The 17,351-nt window shown below is 46.9% G+C and overlaps 7 non-coding genes across 7 annotated transcripts; all 7 read right to left on the bottom strand.

The window, feature by feature from the left end:
- Nucleotides 1–7,312: 7,312 nt before the first annotated feature.
- On the bottom strand, nucleotides 7,313–7,503 carry LOC142272828 (U2 spliceosomal RNA). The gene has a single exon (XR_012737625.1). It is a non-coding gene; the product is annotated as a U2 spliceosomal RNA (small nuclear RNA).
- Nucleotides 7,504–8,890: 1,387 nt separating this feature from the next.
- Nucleotides 8,891–9,081, bottom strand: LOC142272827 (U2 spliceosomal RNA). The gene has a single exon (XR_012737624.1). It is a non-coding gene; the product is annotated as a U2 spliceosomal RNA (small nuclear RNA).
- Nucleotides 9,082–10,468: 1,387 nt separating this feature from the next.
- On the bottom strand, nucleotides 10,469–10,659 carry LOC142272868 (U2 spliceosomal RNA). Its single transcript, XR_012737661.1, has one exon. It is a non-coding gene; the product is annotated as a U2 spliceosomal RNA (small nuclear RNA).
- Nucleotides 10,660–12,046: 1,387 nt separating this feature from the next.
- LOC142272862 (U2 spliceosomal RNA) lies at nucleotides 12,047–12,237 on the bottom strand. The gene has a single exon (XR_012737656.1). It is a non-coding gene; the product is annotated as a U2 spliceosomal RNA (small nuclear RNA).
- Nucleotides 12,238–13,624: 1,387 nt separating this feature from the next.
- On the bottom strand, nucleotides 13,625–13,815 carry LOC142272850 (U2 spliceosomal RNA). Its single transcript, XR_012737645.1, has one exon. It is a non-coding gene; the product is annotated as a U2 spliceosomal RNA (small nuclear RNA).
- Nucleotides 13,816–15,202: 1,387 nt separating this feature from the next.
- LOC142272838 (U2 spliceosomal RNA) lies at nucleotides 15,203–15,393 on the bottom strand. Its single transcript, XR_012737634.1, has one exon. It is a non-coding gene; the product is annotated as a U2 spliceosomal RNA (small nuclear RNA).
- Nucleotides 15,394–16,780: 1,387 nt separating this feature from the next.
- LOC142272825 (U2 spliceosomal RNA) lies at nucleotides 16,781–16,971 on the bottom strand. Its single transcript, XR_012737623.1, has one exon. It is a non-coding gene; the product is annotated as a U2 spliceosomal RNA (small nuclear RNA).
- Nucleotides 16,972–17,351: the final 380 nt, after the last annotated feature.

Genomic DNA, 17,351 nt, shown 5'->3' with positions numbered 1-17,351 from the left:
GATTACACTGTGGTGCCGGCCTCTGCAGGAGACATATCAGGTGAGGGCAGCAGTGCGGTCTGACCGGCATGTTTGTGAGGCAGCACTCCGTACATCTCAGTCCCAGCAGCTCAGGCATGGCAGTATAATATATACTCTGCCTCCCTTCCATCGCTCTGAGCAGTCACTGACAGCGTCTGATCGTTTATGTACTGATGTGCGACCATGTGGAGAGGGGTGAGCTGTATATATGGCAGGAAAGTGCATCTGACCTTCTTTACATTCTGTTATCTTACTGTAAACCGTTCAGGTGCTGCTTTGGATACTTTTTGATTTGGGGGGGGGGTGAGGAGGATGAGGCTGATCAGGTGATTGGGGCCAGCCCACAGAATCAGTCACAATGTGGGCAGAGGGGGAAGTGCTTGCAGCAGTTTGATGAAAGCAGCACAGCCAGGTCCTGCATCTAAATCCAGCTAAATTACTGTGCACTGCTCAGCTACATACACAGATGCCCTTGTGCACATGTGGCTTTTTTCATGCGTTTTTCCTTGCTTTTTTAATCGATAAAAGCAAGGAAAAATGATCTCAGCAAAGTCTGAGAATCCTGACTTGCTGTGCCCACGCTGTTTCTTGCAGTTTTTGTTGCTGAAAATAGAAGCAGTGTGTCAGTTGTTTCTGTATTTTTTCCTGCTTTTTCACCAATTGACTTCAATGGAGTCAGTGAAAAATGCAGGAAAAAACGCATGTGTAATGCCCACATTGAATTTGCGTGTGTTGACGTCACTGGGGCTCCCTGCAGCCATTTCCTTATCTCAGTCTTTACTGCAGGACATTGCTTCTGGGAAGTCCGGTGATATCACAAGGTGAATCGAGTTCATGCCTACGGATCACCGGGGTGTCCTGCAGATCCGCCGCCATGAACTCAGTTCACCTTGTGATGTCACCAGGGTTTCCTGCACCTAGGCCTTGTGGTCTTTACCACGGGACCTTGTTGCAGGGAACTCTGGTGACGTAGGTGCCCTGGTTTGGAGGGCGATCCATGCCTCAGTAAACCGGGGTCATCATGGTGATGACCCAGGGTTGCCATGGCAGTGATCGGGTCCCTGTGATTGCACTACAGGGACCTGATCGCCAGGGAGGGTAAGCGATGCCTCTCCCTGCCTTCTGAATGCAGCAATTGCATTGATTGCAGCATTTAGAGGGTTCAACTGCCGAGAGCGGCACGGGTACTCCTCCTGGCAGCGAGAGCCAGGTCCTGGCGACCGCGGGGGTACAGCGCTTGAACCCCCATGATCGCCATGACTAAAAAACGCTCAAAAAGAGGTAGGTGAAAAAACACGCAATAAAAAATGCTCGTTTTTTTTCAGTTGCTTTTTTCGTTCCAAACATGCGTTTTTATGTGCAGATTTTCTGCACATAAAAACGCAAAGTGGGCACATAGCCTGAAGTAGATTTGATGCAGTATGTCCTGGGAGGGTGCTTTATCTTTACAATACGTGAGCTGACTTCAGCAGCCTATAGTTGTTGGATGGAGTGATGAGAGCAGGTAGGGGAGTAACAATCACAAACGTAGAGATTGTTACCAGGCCCAAAGGTACAGGGCACACAGTGGCTGGCAGCTGACGTTCATACCATAACTGGGGGCAGCGCATGGTAGTACGGTCATGCTCTATAGCACGCACTCTGATGTCAGCTGCAAGCCACTCCGCACTCGCTACAGAGGACACTTGGTGATGTGGGAGCAGAGGCAAGATGAGTAGAATTTTTTTTAAATTATTTATATTTTTTTAATTATTCATTAGAGACAGTCCCAGACCATATATACCAGGATGGGGGACATATATACCAGGATGAGGAACATATACTATATATCAGGATGGGAGACATATTAGGATGGGCCCAGGATGTGCAACATTTTTACTAGGATCGGCCCAGGATTGGATAAATATATACCAGCATGGGGACGTTATGTACCATGTATACCAGGATGGGGAACATGTATACCAGGATGGGGACATATATACCAGTATGGGGGACATATGTACCAGGATTGGGAACATTACTGCATAGTGAAGGGGGGGAAGGGGCAATTAATATGCCTTTATAGGATTTAGAACGCTACAGGTGCCCATTCATCTGACCAACGTCCGGAGGGGGGCCCAGGTCCAACTTTCGCACCGGGGCCCATCGCACTCTAGTTACGCCACTGGGCACAAGAGTGGTTCTATAGCACAAACAAACAGTAAGGGGGACATGGGGCAACCCTGTTTTACCCCGGATCGGAGGGCGACCTCTTTTGTTAAAAAACCATTTATTAAAATCTGCGCGTACGTGTCATTGTATAAAAGCTTAATTTTATCAATAAAACCAACAGGAAACCCCATCTTTTTTAAAACACTAAAAAGATAAAAGTGTGATACCCTGTCAAAAGCTTTTTTAAAATCAAGGGATAAAATGGCTATAGGCTGCTTGCGATCTTTCTGGTACCAGATCAGGTCCCGTATAAGGTTAAGATGCTCCCAGATGGACCGTCCGGGGATACCGCAGACCTGATCTGGATGAATCACACTTTTAATAACACTTTTAATACGGCTACTTAAAATTTTAGCCAATATCTTATAATCAGTATTTAAAAGAGAGATAGGCCTCCAGTTTTCTAAGTTTGCCTTATCTCCTTTTTTAAAGATCAGGGTAATCACACATTTCTTCCAAGAATAGGGTATAAAATTGTCTTTAAAAACCTCATTAAAAACTCCCATAAGATCATCTTTAATAACATCCCAGAAAACATGATAAAACTCTATGGGGAGACCGTCTGACCCTGGAGTTTTACCTTTTTGAAAATCTTTTAGGGCTCCCTCCACCTCCCCCATGTTTATTCCCTCAGACAGGAGGTCCTGGTCCTCGGTGGATAAAAAGAGGGATAAAAAATTCAAATTATCATTAAAACAAGACTGATCAATGTGTTTGAGGTTAAAAAGGTTGCTAAAAAAGTTAAAAGCCTCCTCTAGCATTCCCTTTGATGATGTCTGACCTCCCAACTCTCGTATAAAATTCTTCCTCTCCCCCACTTTTTTAAAAAAATATCTAGAGCATGTCTCATCTTCTTCCAAATGTTTTACCCGAGAATTAAATATTATCTCTTTTCCTTTTTGGTCAAGAAAGTTCTGGATCTCAATTTTTAATTTGGCAATGTCCTCCTCCGCCCCAGGGACTCCCCACCCTTTTAACTTATGGAGAGTCTCCAATCTAACATTGAGATCCCTGAAACACCTTCTCTTTTCCCGGGCCCGCCTCCTACCCACAGTGACAAAGAAATTCCGTATGCGACATTTGACTCCATCCCACCAATTAGACATGGATTGCTCTGGACATTTCTTACTCCTCCATATTTTATATTTAGCAATAAATGCAGCCCGGGTTTCCTCATCCTGTAATAATAATGTATTTAGTTTCCAGGAGCGTTTGCCCACTTTCTCCTCATCTGCATATTCTAAATCTGCATATATGAGGGCGTGGTCTGAAAAAATATTTGTCATGAGTCCGGCTGATTTAGGGGTAAAAGAATCTGAGGAGGGAAGAATAAAATCAATACGGGAAGATACAGTACCATTACTCCATGTGTACCCTGGGTCAGACGGGTGAATTTTTTTCCAGGCATCCTGCAACTTAAAATCAGATAAAATATGCTTGACTTGACATGAGGTTTTGTCTGGTTTTCTGGTATTGTCACCACCTCCTCTCCCCTCTCCCAACATCACACAGTTAAAATCCCCTCCCACCACCACAGGGGATGGACCTGTTAAAAACAACTGCATGTCATTAAAAAGGGAGGAGCGTTCATTTTTTTCAGGGGGAGCATAAATATTAATAAAACGACAAGTAAAACCATTAAAAACTGCATGTGTTAACAAAGCACGGCCTGGAGAAATTTCTGTGACAGATAAAATCTTAACATCTTTGTTTTTAAATAAAATCCCCACTCCAGCAGCCTTATTCATGTTAGACCCCGACCAGACAGAGGGCCCTAAGGTCCAGTCTTTTTTAATGTCAGAGTATGTAAGGTCATGGCCAATGGCGCATTCCTGTAAGAAAAAAATGTCAAAGTTCAAGGTCATTAGCCATGCAAACAGGGCCACTCTTCTGATCGGGCTTTTTAAGCTCCTCACATTCAGTGAGGCTATTTTGATGTCCGCCATTAAATGTTTATGTTAAGACCAGAACTTTCAGAGTCCGAGAGATGGGAACAATCAAATATAGATGGAACAGTGTTCATACTACCGGTATCATCGGAGTCAGAGTCCACACATTCTGGGTCCACATTTGACCCTATCGGGCTGTTGGCTGGAATGGACACATGAGGACCCATCCGCCTCTTTTTCATTTCCTGGTCCCTCTCATTTCGGCCTCTTTTTGCGCAGGTGCTCAGGTCCATCTGGTCCCCCTGCCCAAGGGGTACTATGTCCAAAGTGTCCTGGTCATCCGGAGGTGGTCCCTGCACATCAGGGTGGACATCTGGCTGGACGTCTTGGATAACATCACAGGGAGCATCTGGCTTGTCCTCATGGTGGTCAACAGAGTGGTCATCAGGGGGGACATCCGTCTGGACACCTGGTTGGTCTGCAAGAACGCTGTCATCCCTCTCCGACACGGTCCCGGACTGGGCCTCCATCGTGGATTCAGGAACTACCGAGCAGCCTGGCTGACTCGGCCTTCCCCCAGAACCGCTCCGGGGGGATCCCAACTCCCCGCCAGGTGTAACCTGGCAACCTGCAGGAGTGGGTGATGACTCAGCATTACAGGGGGGAGCTGAGTCAGTAGCGCTTACCACAACCGGGTCGGGTCTCCTTCGTCCAATAAGCACATCTGCAAAGCTGGCGACTAGGGACCCCGTCTTGGCCATACCCGCATGGGAAGGCACTCCTGCGGAACTTGCCGCAGGTGTCTGGGGACCCCCGGACCGCCTAGGCCGTAACGGACAGCTGTTAAATAGATGGGTACACAGACCGCATCCGCTGCAGATCTTATCACTTGTGCAATCTTTAGAGGTATGACCCCATTGACCACAGTTATGGCACTCACTAACTTTTTCGTTCTTGCACTCATGCTGCAAGTGACCAAGACCGCCACACTTCCGACATCTGCGAGGTTGCCCATTGTAGAATAGGTATCCAATGTTTTTTCCCAGCACTACCGTGGAGGGGGGGTGTACATGGCCCTCTGAACTCTCTGGGTCCGGGTTAAATCGCACCAAAAACCGGCGTTTGCCATTCCAAATCTCGTTAATGGTGTGCACATTCCCCACAAAGCGAACAGAGGTGCAGAAACGCCTAAGGTACAACTCAATGTCGTGCTCACTGACATACGGGTTGTACATGTACACCACCACAGGGGTCTCGCCTTCACTATACAGGTAAGTGAAAACCACCCCCTCCAATAGCTGGTCATGGATCGCACCCTTCACTCGCCCTTGGAAAGTGCTACAGGCAGTCTTGGTCCTCAACGTCAGGATGTACGTGCACTGCCCCCTCTCCTGCAGACAGTACACATCCTCTTTCCTTACGCCCAAGAGGTCTCGCAACAGACGGTTGTAGAACGCCTCTCCATTTCCACAACCAAAGTGGTCTTTCGGAACCTCGATTTTCACCGAGTTTTGAAGCTGGCCGGAGCCAGAAGTAAATTGCTGAATGCACGGCATTGTACCAGCAATAACTTGACAAAAAGCCTACCGTTTCTCACGGGCTCGGCCTTTCGCCGGGGGATCACCGCTCGTTGCCCGAGGACTAATCCGGCTCCCTAATAGCAGCAGGGGGGTGAAGTCCCACCGTGAGGTGAGACGATCCCCCCAGGCCAAGGAGCCGGGTACCTCGAGCACCTTCCAGCCAAAACCAAGCACAAAACCGTGAAGCTCTGCACCTGATCTCAGCCAAAAGGCCGAGAAGCGATAACCAGAATTGGTTTGGGCCTCGAGTGGCACCCTGGCCTATGCCGGACACATCTTAGGGAGAGAGAGCGAGAGGGAGACAAACCCACGCCTACACAAGACATTTTGTCACCCAAGCCAACCCTTGAAAAGGCTGCTTTGCAGAGCCAAAACAAGAAGAATGGTGCGTTTTGCAGCCGCCGCCCACTGCAATGAATCTGAATAACTCCTCCTTTAGGGCGCAAGCAACTCCCCTCCCCCTTGCAGTCTTTCCAATTCACGATACAAAAAGACGGACAGGACAGGTTGCCTGACTTTCCGTCACTGCCACCCTTTGCCATCCTTACCCGTAGAAAGCCCTTTCATCATCCCCAAACCCTAATCTTTTCCCTTTCCTTCCCAGCCCCCAAACCCTGCCCTCTGTACCTTTCTCACCACCCGCTTCCCTTCTCCTGTCATCCCCCTACCACCCGGGAAAAAAAGAGATTGCCCCCTCCTTCCACTAGCCCACCCTCCCACCCAAAGAACAACTTCTTCTGCGCAGCTTGTTTTCTAGGCAGCAGCGCTATTGTGATGTCATCGGGGGGCATTGTGACAAGCCGCCAGTGTTCCGTCTCTTCATGTTGTGCACAGTTCAAACGGAAAATACATCAACAGGCAGACTACAGAAAAGCTTACTATCAAAGGTTAGAGGGGGGCTTTCTCAGAGGGCTTTTTACAGTTTTTCTATTCCCAATTAGCCGTTTAAGTGTACTTATTGAAAGTAGTAATTCTTTCATAGGCCGCCCTTTCTTAGTATTTGACGTTCCTTATATTGCGGTATGAGGCTTCGCAGTAGGTTGCAAACATTCATCACCCATGACTGTCCCCAATTGAGCTCAGAAGCTCAATGTCTATCATGACCTCTCTTTTAGAATGTCCAAGAGCAAGCAAACTATTCCTCCAGGAGAGGGCGCCAACAGACTACTAAAGAGATCATCATTACTCAAAGAAAACCCCAAAAACCAATGCATGATAGGAATAAACAGGTAACTTTCTTTGGAGTGGAAGCGGAGAGATCGCACCAGATGCCAATTCTAGATGTTATCACACCTGTGGTCACTGCAGCAGCAGGTGAATCCACTTTGTCCAAAAGGGATCTATTCCATTCAATTGCAAATGATCTAGATAAGACAGAGAACTGCAGCACGGGGACATAGCCGAGTTGGTCAGGTTGAGTGGTGATGAGTTTGCTATTTGGATGAATAAAGAAAGTCAAAAGTGTGAAAGATAAAAAACAAAAGGAGGAAGTGTGAAAAGTGAATGGGCCAAATTGAGGTGCATATGAAGACGTATGCTTTCTTCCAATTCATTAAATCGGGCTAATATGAATCAGGTGAATTGAGTTCTGCTTTTGGAAACTGGGTTAAGAAGGGGTGCACCGTTCCTGGAGGTACTGCAATACCAGGTCAATGCGTGGAGTGGACAGAGCAAGCTCTTTTTCCATCTCCCTGTTCTAAAAATCCATTTAATATATGGTCCCCAGATAGGGGACGTATCAGATATTAAACTGATAAGAACAGATACTACACTTGATCTTAGCCAAAAGGCCGAGAAGCGATAACCAGAATTGGTTTGGGCCTCGAGTGGCACCCTGGCCTATGCCGGACACATCTTAGGGAGAGAGAGCGAGAGGGAGACAAACCCACGCCTACACAAGACATTTTGTCACCCAAGCCAACCCTTGAAAAGGCTGCTTTGCAGAGCCAAAACAAGAAGAATGGTGCGTTTTGCAGCCGCCGCCCACTGCAATGAATCTGAATAACTCCTCCTTTAGGGCGCAAGCAACTCCCCTCCCCCTTGCAGTCTTTCCAATTCACGATACAAAAAGACGGACAGGACAGGTTGCCTGACTTTCCGTCACTGCCACCCTTTGCCATCCTTACCCGTAGAAAGCCCTTTCATCATCCCCAAACCCTAATCTTTTCCCTTTCCTTCCCAGCCCCCAAACCCTGCCCTCTGTACCTTTCTCACCACCCGCTTCCCTTCTCCTGTCATCCCCCTACCACCCGGGAAAAAAAGAGATTGCCCCCTCCTTCCACTAGCCCACCCTCCCACCCAAAGAACAACTTCTTCTGCGCAGCTTGTTTTCTAGGCAGCAGCGCTATTGTGATGTCATCGGGGGGCATTGTGACAAGCCGCCAGTGTTCCGTCTCTTCATGTTGTGCACAGTTCAAACGGAAAATACATCAACAGGCAGACTACAGAAAAGCTTACTATCAAAGGTTAGAGGGGGGCTTTCTCAGAGGGCTTTTTACAGTTTTTCTATTCCCAATTAGCCGTTTAAGTGTACTTATTGAAAGTAGTAATTCTTTCATAGGCCGCCCTTTCTTAGTATTTGACGTTCCTTATATTGCGGTATGAGGCTTCGCAGTAGGTTGCAAACATTCATCACCCATGACTGTCCCCAATTGAGCTCAGAAGCTCAATGTCTATCATGACCTCTCTTTTAGAATGTCCAAGAGCAAGCAAACTATTCCTCCAGGAGAGGGCGCCAACAGACTACTAAAGAGATCATCATTACTCAAAGAAAACCCCAAAAACCAATGCATGATAGGAATAAACAGGTAACTTTCTTTGGAGTGGAAGCGGAGAGATCGCACCAGATGCCAATTCTAGATGTTATCACACCTGTGGTCACTGCAGCAGCAGGTGAATCCACTTTGTCCAAAAGGGATCTATTCCATTCAATTGCAAATGATCTAGATAAGACAGAGAACTGCAGCACGGGGACATAGCCGAGTTGGTCAGGTTGAGTGGTGATGAGTTTGCTATTTGGATGAATAAAGAAAGTCAAAAGTGTGAAAGATAAAAAACAAAAGGAGGAAGTGTGAAAAGTGAATGGGCCAAATTGAGGTGCATATGAAGACGTATGCTTTCTTCCAATTCATTAAATCGGGCTAATATGAATCAGGTGAATTGAGTTCTGCTTTTGGAAACTGGGTTAAGAAGGGGTGCACCGTTCCTGGAGGTACTGCAATACCAGGTCAATGCGTGGAGTGGACAGAGCAAGCTCTTTTTCCATCTCCCTGTTCTAAAAATCCATTTAATATATGGTCCCCAGATAGGGGACGTATCAGATATTAAACTGATAAGAACAGATACTACACTTGATCTTAGCCAAAAGGCCGAGAAGCGATAACCAGAATTGGTTTGGGCCTCGAGTGGCACCCTGGCCTATGCCGGACACATCTTAGGGAGAGAGAGCGAGAGGGAGACAAACCCACGCCTACACAAGACATTTTGTCACCCAAGCCAACCCTTGAAAAGGCTGCTTTGCAGAGCCAAAACAAGAAGAATGGTGCGTTTTGCAGCCGCCGCCCACTGCAATGAATCTGAATAACTCCTCCTTTAGGGCGCAAGCAACTCCCCTCCCCCTTGCAGTCTTTCCAATTCACGATACAAAAAGACGGACAGGACAGGTTGCCTGACTTTCCGTCACTGCCACCCTTTGCCATCCTTACCCGTAGAAAGCCCTTTCATCATCCCCAAACCCTAATCTTTTCCCTTTCCTTCCCAGCCCCCAAACCCTGCCCTCTGTACCTTTCTCACCACCCGCTTCCCTTCTCCTGTCATCCCCCTACCACCCGGGAAAAAAAGAGATTGCCCCCTCCTTCCACTAGCCCACCCTCCCACCCAAAGAACAACTTCTTCTGCGCAGCTTGTTTTCTAGGCAGCAGCGCTATTGTGATGTCATCGGGGGGCATTGTGACAAGCCGCCAGTGTTCCGTCTCTTCATGTTGTGCACAGTTCAAACGGAAAATACATCAACAGGCAGACTACAGAAAAGCTTACTATCAAAGGTTAGAGGGGGGCTTTCTCAGAGGGCTTTTTACAGTTTTTCTATTCCCAATTAGCCGTTTAAGTGTACTTATTGAAAGTAGTAATTCTTTCATAGGCCGCCCTTTCTTAGTATTTGACGTTCCTTATATTGCGGTATGAGGCTTCGCAGTAGGTTGCAAACATTCATCACCCATGACTGTCCCCAATTGAGCTCAGAAGCTCAATGTCTATCATGACCTCTCTTTTAGAATGTCCAAGAGCAAGCAAACTATTCCTCCAGGAGAGGGCGCCAACAGACTACTAAAGAGATCATCATTACTCAAAGAAAACCCCAAAAACCAATGCATGATAGGAATAAACAGGTAACTTTCTTTGGAGTGGAAGCGGAGAGATCGCACCAGATGCCAATTCTAGATGTTATCACACCTGTGGTCACTGCAGCAGCAGGTGAATCCACTTTGTCCAAAAGGGATCTATTCCATTCAATTGCAAATGATCTAGATAAGACAGAGAACTGCAGCACGGGGACATAGCCGAGTTGGTCAGGTTGAGTGGTGATGAGTTTGCTATTTGGATGAATAAAGAAAGTCAAAAGTGTGAAAGATAAAAAACAAAAGGAGGAAGTGTGAAAAGTGAATGGGCCAAATTGAGGTGCATATGAAGACGTATGCTTTCTTCCAATTCATTAAATCGGGCTAATATGAATCAGGTGAATTGAGTTCTGCTTTTGGAAACTGGGTTAAGAAGGGGTGCACCGTTCCTGGAGGTACTGCAATACCAGGTCAATGCGTGGAGTGGACAGAGCAAGCTCTTTTTCCATCTCCCTGTTCTAAAAATCCATTTAATATATGGTCCCCAGATAGGGGACGTATCAGATATTAAACTGATAAGAACAGATACTACACTTGATCTTAGCCAAAAGGCCGAGAAGCGATAACCAGAATTGGTTTGGGCCTCGAGTGGCACCCTGGCCTATGCCGGACACATCTTAGGGAGAGAGAGCGAGAGGGAGACAAACCCACGCCTACACAAGACATTTTGTCACCCAAGCCAACCCTTGAAAAGGCTGCTTTGCAGAGCCAAAACAAGAAGAATGGTGCGTTTTGCAGCCGCCGCCCACTGCAATGAATCTGAATAACTCCTCCTTTAGGGCGCAAGCAACTCCCCTCCCCCTTGCAGTCTTTCCAATTCACGATACAAAAAGACGGACAGGACAGGTTGCCTGACTTTCCGTCACTGCCACCCTTTGCCATCCTTACCCGTAGAAAGCCCTTTCATCATCCCCAAACCCTAATCTTTTCCCTTTCCTTCCCAGCCCCCAAACCCTGCCCTCTGTACCTTTCTCACCACCCGCTTCCCTTCTCCTGTCATCCCCCTACCACCCGGGAAAAAAAGAGATTGCCCCCTCCTTCCACTAGCCCACCCTCCCACCCAAAGAACAACTTCTTCTGCGCAGCTTGTTTTCTAGGCAGCAGCGCTATTGTGATGTCATCGGGGGGCATTGTGACAAGCCGCCAGTGTTCCGTCTCTTCATGTTGTGCACAGTTCAAACGGAAAATACATCAACAGGCAGACTACAGAAAAGCTTACTATCAAAGGTTAGAGGGGGGCTTTCTCAGAGGGCTTTTTACAGTTTTTCTATTCCCAATTAGCCGTTTAAGTGTACTTATTGAAAGTAGTAATTCTTTCATAGGCCGCCCTTTCTTAGTATTTGACGTTCCTTATATTGCGGTATGAGGCTTCGCAGTAGGTTGCAAACATTCATCACCCATGACTGTCCCCAATTGAGCTCAGAAGCTCAATGTCTATCATGACCTCTCTTTTAGAATGTCCAAGAGCAAGCAAACTATTCCTCCAGGAGAGGGCGCCAACAGACTACTAAAGAGATCATCATTACTCAAAGAAAACCCCAAAAACCAATGCATGATAGGAATAAACAGGTAACTTTCTTTGGAGTGGAAGCGGAGAGATCGCACCAGATGCCAATTCTAGATGTTATCACACCTGTGGTCACTGCAGCAGCAGGTGAATCCACTTTGTCCAAAAGGGATCTATTCCATTCAATTGCAAATGATCTAGATAAGACAGAGAACTGCAGCACGGGGACATAGCCGAGTTGGTCAGGTTGAGTGGTGATGAGTTTGCTATTTGGATGAATAAAGAAAGTCAAAAGTGTGAAAGATAAAAAACAAAAGGAGGAAGTGTGAAAAGTGAATGGGCCAAATTGAGGTGCATATGAAGACGTATGCTTTCTTCCAATTCATTAAATCGGGCTAATATGAATCAGGTGAATTGAGTTCTGCTTTTGGAAACTGGGTTAAGAAGGGGTGCACCGTTCCTGGAGGTACTGCAATACCAGGTCAATGCGTGGAGTGGACAGAGCAAGCTCTTTTTCCATCTCCCTGTTCTAAAAATCCATTTAATATATGGTCCCCAGATAGGGGACGTATCAGATATTAAACTGATAAGAACAGATACTACACTTGATCTTAGCCAAAAGGCCGAGAAGCGATAACCAGAATTGGTTTGGGCCTCGAGTGGCACCCTGGCCTATGCCGGACACATCTTAGGGAGAGAGAGCGAGAGGGAGACAAACCCACGCCTACACAAGACATTTTGTCACCCAAGCCAACCCTTGAAAAGGCTGCTTTGCAGAGCCAAAACAAGAAGAATGGTGCGTTTTGCAGCCGCCGCCCACTGCAATGAATCTGAATAACTCCTCCTTTAGGGCGCAAGCAACTCCCCTCCCCCTTGCAGTCTTTCCAATTCACGATACAAAAAGACGGACAGGACAGGTTGCCTGACTTTCCGTCACTGCCACCCTTTGCCATCCTTACCCGTAGAAAGCCCTTTCATCATCCCCAAACCCTAATCTTTTCCCTTTCCTTCCCAGCCCCCAAACCCTGCCCTCTGTACCTTTCTCACCACCCGCTTCCCTTCTCCTGTCATCCCCCTACCACCCGGGAAAAAAAGAGATTGCCCCCTCCTTCCACTAGCCCACCCTCCCACCCAAAGAACAACTTCTTCTGCGCAGCTTGTTTTCTAGGCAGCAGCGCTATTGTGATGTCATCGGGGGGCATTGTGACAAGCTGCCAGTGTTCCGTCTCTTCATGTTGTGCACAGTTCAAACGGAAAATACATCAACAGGCAGACTACAGAAAAGCTTACTATCAAAGGTTAGAGGGGGGCTTTCTCAGAGGGCTTTTTACAGTTTTTCTATTCCCAATTAGCCGTTTAAGTGTACTTATTGAAAGTAGTAATTCTTTCATAGGCCGCCCTTTCTTAGTATTTGACGTTCCTTATATTGCGGTATGAGGCTTCGCAGTAGGTTGCAAACATTCATCACCCATGACTGTCCCCAATTGAGCTCAGAAGCTCAATGTCTATCATGACCTCTCTTTTAGAATGTCCAAGAGCAAGCAAACTATTCCTCCAGGAGAGGGCGCCAACAGACTACTAAAGAGATCATCATTACTCAAAGAAAACCCCAAAAACCAATGCATGATAGGAATAAACAGGTAACTTTCTTTGGAGTGGAAGCGGAGAGATCGCACCAGATGCCAATTCTAGATGTTATCACACCTGTGGTCACTGCAGCAGCAGGTGAATCCACTTTGTCCAAAAGGGATCTATTCCATTCAATTGCAAATGATCTAGATAAGACAGAGAACTGCAGCACGGGGACATAGCCGAGTTGGTCAGGTTGAGTGGTGATGAGTTTGCTATTTGGATGAATAAAGAAAGTCAAAAGTGTGAAAGATAAAAAACAAAAGGAGGAAGTGTGAAAAGTGAATGGGCCAAATTGAGGTGCATATGAAGACGTATGCTTTCTTCCAATTCATTAAATCGGGCTAATATGAATCAGGTGAATTGAGTTCTGCTTTTGGAAACTGGGTTAAGAAGGGGTGCACCGTTCCTGGAGGTACTGCAATACCAGGTCAATGCGTGGAGTGGACAGAGCAAGCTCTTTTTCCATCTCCCTGTTCTAAAAATCCATTTAATATATGGTCCCCAGATAGGGGACGTATCAGATATTAAACTGATAAGAACAGATACTACACTTGATCTTAGCCAAAAGGCCGAGAAGCGATAACCAGAATTGGTTTGGGCCTCGAGTGGCACCCTGGCCTATGCCGGACACATCTTAGGGAGAGAGAGCGAGAGGGAGACAAACCCACGCCTACACAAGACATTTTGTCACCCAAGCCAACCCTTGAAAAGGCTGCTTTGCAGAGCCAAAACAAGAAGAATGGTGCGTTTTGCAGCCGCCGCCCACTGCAATGAATCTGAATAACTCCTCCTTTAGGGCGCAAGCAACTCCCCTCCCCCTTGCAGTCTTTCCAATTCACGATACAAAAAGACGGACAGGACAGGTTGCCTGACTTTCCGTCACTGCCACCCTTTGCCATCCTTACCCGTAGAAAGCCCTTTCATCATCCCCAAACCCTAATCTTTTCCCTTTCCTTCCCAGCCCCCAAACCCTGCCCTCTGTACCTTTCTCACCACCCGCTTCCCTTCTCCTGTCATCCCCCTACCACCCGGGAAAAAAAGAGATTGCCCCCTCCTTCCACTAGCCCACCCTCCCACCCAAAGAACAACTTCTTCTGCGCAGCTTGTTTTCTAGGCAGCAGCGCTATTGTGATGTCATCGGGGGGCATTGTGACAAGCCGCCAGTGTTCCGTCTCTTCATGTTGTGCACAGTTCAAACGGAAAATACATCAACAGGCAGACTACAGAAAAGCTTACTATCAAAGGTTAGAGGGGGGCTTTCTCAGAGGGCTTTTTACAGTTTTTCTATTCCCAATTAGCCGTTTAAGTGTACTTATTGAAAGTAGTAATTCTTTCATAGGCCGCCCTTTCTTAGTATTTGACGTTCCTTATATTGCGGTATGAGGCTTCGCAGTAGGTTGCAAACATTCATCACCCATGACTGTCCCCAATTGAGCTCAGAAGCTCAATGTCTATCATGACCTCTCTTTTAGAATGTCCAAGAGCAAGCAAACTATTCCTCCAGGAGAGGGCGCCAACAGACTACTAAAGAGATCATCATTACTCAAAGAAAACCCCAAAAACCAATGCATGATAGGAATAAACAGGTAACTTTCTTTGGAGTGGAAGCGGAGAGATCGCACCAGATGCCAATTCTAGATGTTATCACACCTGTGGTCACTGCAGCAGCAGGTGAATCCACTTTGTCCAAAAGGGATCTATTCCATTCAATTGCAAATGATCTAGATAAGACAGAGAACTGCAGCACGGGGACATAGCCGAGTTGGTCAGGTTGAGTGGTGATGAGTTTGCTATTTGGATGAATAAAGAAAGTCAAAAGTGTGAAAGATAAAAAACAAAAGGAGGAAGTGTGAAAAGTGAATGGGCCAAATTGAGGTGCATATGAAGACGTATGCTTTCTTCCAATTCATTAAATCGGGCTAATATGAATCAGGTGAATTGAGTTCTGCTTTTGGAAACTGGGTTAAGAAGGGGTGCACCGTTCCTGGAGGTACTGCAATACCAGGTCAATGCGTGGAGTGGACAGAGCAAGCTCTTTTTCCATCTCCCTGTTCTAAAAATCCATTTAATATATGGTCCCCAGATAGGGGACGTATCAGATATTAAACTGATAAGAACAGATACTACACTTGATCTTAGCCAAAAGGCCGAGAAGCGATAACCAGAATTGGTTTGGGCCTCGAGTGGCACCCTGGCCTATGCCGGACACATCTTAGGGAGAGAGAGCGAGAGGGAGACAAACCCACGCCTACACAAGACATTTTGTCACCCAAGCCAACCCTTGAAAAGGCTGCTTTGCAGAGCCAAAACAAGAAGAATGGTGCGTTTTGCAGCCGCCGCCCACTGCAATGAATCTGAATAACTCCTCCTTTAGGGCGCAAGCAACTCCCCTCCCCCTTGCAGTCTTTCCAATTCACGATACAAAAAGACGGACAGGACAGGTTGCCTGACTTTCCGTCACTGCCACCCTTTGCCATCCTTACCCGTAGAAAGCCCTTTCATCATCCCCAAACCCTAATCTTTTCCCTTTCCTTCCCAGCCCCCAAACCCTGCCCTCTGTACCTTTCTCACCACCCGCTTCCCTTCTCCTGTCATCCCCCTACCACCCGGGAAAAAAAGAGATTGCCCCCTCCTTCCACTAGCCCACCCTCCCACCCAAAGAACAACTTCTTCTGCGCAGCTTGTTTTCTAGGCAGCAGCGCTATTGTGATGTCATCGGGGGGCATTGTGACAAGCCGCCAGTGTTCCGTCTCTTCATGTTGTGCACAGTTCAAACGGAAAATACATCAACAGGCAGACTACAGAAAAGCTTACTATCAAAGGTTAGAGGGGGGCTTTCTCAGAGGGCTTTTTACAGTTTTTCTATTCCCAATTAGCCGTTTAAGTGTACTTATTGAAAGTAGTAATTCTTTCATAGGCCGCCCTTTCTTAGTATTTGACGTTCCTTATATTGCGGTATGAGGCTTCGCAGTAGGTTGCAAACATTCATCACCCATGACTGTCCCCAATTGAGCTCAGAAGCTCAATGTCTATCATGACCTCTCTTTTAGAATGTCCAAGAGCAAGCAAACTATTCCTCCAGGAGAGGGCGCCAACAGACTACTAAAGAGATCATCATTACTCAAAGAAAACCCCAAAAACCAATGCATGATAGGAATAAACAGGTAACTTTCTTTGGAGTGGAAGCGGAGAGATCGCACCAGATGCCAATTCTAGATGTTATCACACCTGTGGTCACTGCAGCAGCAGGTGAATCCACTTTGTCCAAAAGGGATCTATTCCATTCAATTGCAAATGATCTAGATAAGACAGAGAACTGCAGCACGGGGACATAGCCGAGTTGGTCAGGTTGAGTGGTGATGAGTTTGCTATTTGGATGAATAAAGAAAGTCAAAAGTGTGAAAGATAAAAAACAAAAGGAGGAAGTGTGAAAAGTGAATGGGCCAAATTGAGGTGCATATGAAGACGTATGCTTTCTTCCAATTCATTAAATCGGGCTAATATGAATCAGGTGAATTGAGTTCTGCTTTTGGAAACTGGGTTAAGAAGGGGTGCACCGTTCCTGGAGGTACTGCAATACCAGGTCAATGCGTGGAGTGGACAGAGCAAGCTCTTTTTCCATCTCCCTGTTCTAAAAATCCATTTAATATATGGTCCCCAGATAGGGGACGTATCAGATATTAAACTGATAAGAACAGATACTACACTTGATCTTAGCCAAAAGGCCGAGAAGCGATAACCAGAATTGGTTTGGGCCTCGAGTGGCACCCTGGCCTATGCCGGACACATCTTAGGGAGAGAGAGCGAGAGGGAGACAAACCCACGCCTACACAAGACATTTTGTCACCCAAGCCAACCCTTGAAAAGGCTGCTTTGCAGAGCCAAAACAAGAAGAATGGTGCGTTTTGCAGCCGCCGCCCACTGCAATGAATCTGAATAACTCCTCCTTTAGGGCGCAAGCAACTCCCCTCCCCCTTGCAGTCTTTCCAATTCACGATACAAAAAGACGGACAGGACAGGTTGCCTGACTTTCCGTCACTGCCACCCTTTGCCATCCTTACCCGTAGAAAGCCCTTTCATCATCCCCAAACCCTAATCTTTTCCCTTTCCTTCCCAG

Source organism: Anomaloglossus baeobatrachus, unplaced genomic scaffold (assembly GCF_048569485.1).
Source record: "Anomaloglossus baeobatrachus isolate aAnoBae1 unplaced genomic scaffold, aAnoBae1.hap1 Scaffold_3562, whole genome shotgun sequence".
Taxonomy (NCBI): Eukaryota; Metazoa; Chordata; class Amphibia; order Anura; family Aromobatidae; genus Anomaloglossus; species Anomaloglossus baeobatrachus.
Note: the sequence above shows the minus strand (reverse complement) of the source record. Positions and strands in the feature narration are given on the sequence as shown.